The sequence below is a fragment of the Myotis davidii genome, unplaced genomic scaffold, assembly GCF_000327345.1.
Source record: "Myotis davidii unplaced genomic scaffold, ASM32734v1 scaffold92, whole genome shotgun sequence".
Lineage (NCBI taxonomy): Eukaryota > Metazoa > Chordata > Mammalia > Chiroptera > Vespertilionidae > Myotis > Myotis davidii.
Window position 1 is genome coordinate 197813 of NW_006283771.1, and position 1838 is coordinate 199650.

The 1838-nt window shown below is 40.2% G+C and overlaps 1 pseudogene; it reads left to right on the plus strand.

The window, feature by feature from the left end:
• The first annotated feature begins 609 nt into the window (after window positions 1–609).
• Window positions 610–1616, plus strand: LOC102771100 (annotated as a pseudogene).
• The last annotated feature ends 222 nt before the right edge of the window (window positions 1617–1838 follow it).

Here is a 1838-nt window from a genome sequence, read left to right on the forward strand (position 1 = left end):
TTGTATTAGAAAACCGTGGTACATCTACACGATGTAATACTATGCTGCTGTAAGAAAGAAGGAACTCTTACCATTTCCAAAGGCATGGATTGAACTGGAGAGCATTATGCTAAGTGAAATAAGCCAGTCAATGAAGGAAAAACACCACATGATCTCACTTACTCATGTATAATAAAGACCATTATAAACTTATGAACAAAAATATATACAGAGGCAGAGCTGCTTCAAACAGACTGTCAAACTACAGCAGGAAAGCTGGGGAGAGTTGAGGGAACGGGGGAGGGGTAAGTGATCAACCGCAGGACTTGTATGCATGCATATAAGCATAACTAATGGACATAAGACTCTGGGGCGTAGGAGAGGCCAGGGGATTGTTAAGTTTGGGGAATAAAGATGACATATGTAATACTCTTTGTAATACTTTAAGCAATAAAACAATAAAAAAAGAATAAACTCAAAATGGATAAAAGCAAAAAATAAAAAAAAAACTGAGGGTATAGAAAATCTGTTTCAAGGAATAGTGACAGAGATAGGTTCCTTAAATAACTCCTTTCTGCTGGTGAATGCCATAGAGTAAGTATCATTGGAATTTCCCCTACCACAGTCATCATGTCCAAGTCTGAGTCTCCTAAAAAGTCAGAGCAGCTGTGGAAGCTCTTTATCAGAGGTTTGAACTTTGAAACAATTGATGAGAGGAGAGTCTGCAGAGCCATTTTGAGCAATGGGAAACAATCCCGGACTGTGTGGTGATAAGACATCGAAATACAAAGTGTTCCAAAGGCTTTGGGTTTGTCACCTATGCCACTGTGAAGGAGGTGGATGCAGCTACGAATGAATGTAAGGCTATACAAGGTGGACGGAAGAGTAGTAGAACCAAAGAGGGCTGACTCAAGAGAAGATTCTCAAAGACCTGGTGCAACTTAGCTGTGAAAAAGATTTTTGTCAGTTGTATTAAAGAAGACACTGAAGAAAATCACCTAAGAGATTATTTGAACAGTATGGGAAAATAGAAGTGATTGAAATCATGACTGACTGAGGCAGTGACAAAAAGAGAGGTTTTGCTTTTGTAACCTTTGATGCCCATGACTCTGTAGACAAGATTGTCATTCAGAAATACCATACTGTGAATGGCCACAACTGTGAAGTTAGGAAAGCCCTATATAAGCGAGAGATGGCTAGTGCTTCATCCAGCCAAAGAGGTTGAAGTGGTTCTGGAAACTTCAGAGGTGGTCGTGGAGGGGGTTTTGGTGGGAATGACAACTTTGGTCATGGAGGAAACTTCCGTGGTCGAGGTGGCTTTGGTGGCAGCTATGGTGGTGATGGATATGGTGGCACTGGGTATGGCTATAAGGGATTTGGTAATGATGGAAGCAATTTTGGAGGTGGTGGAAGCTACAATGATTTTGGAAATTACAAAAATCAATATTCAAATTTTGGGCCTATGAAAGGAGGAAAATTTGGAGGCAGAAACTCTGGCTCTTATGGTGGTGGAGGTCAATACTTTGCCAAACCACAAAACCAAATTGGCTACGGTGGTCCTAACAGAAGCAGTAGCTATGGCAGTGGCAGAAGGTTTTAATTATTGCCAGGAAACAAAGTTTAGCAGAATAGGAGAGTCAGAGAAGTGACAGAGAAGCTACAGGTTACAACAGATTTGTGAACTCAGCCAAGCACAGTAGTGGCAGAGTATAACTGCTACAAAGAAGACATGTGTTAAACAATACTCATGTGAATGGGGAAAAAAAAAACTCAAGGACTGTATTTGTGACTAATTGTATAATAGCTTATTTTAGTTTCTGTTCTGTGGAAAGTGTAAAGCATTCCAACAAAGGGTTTTA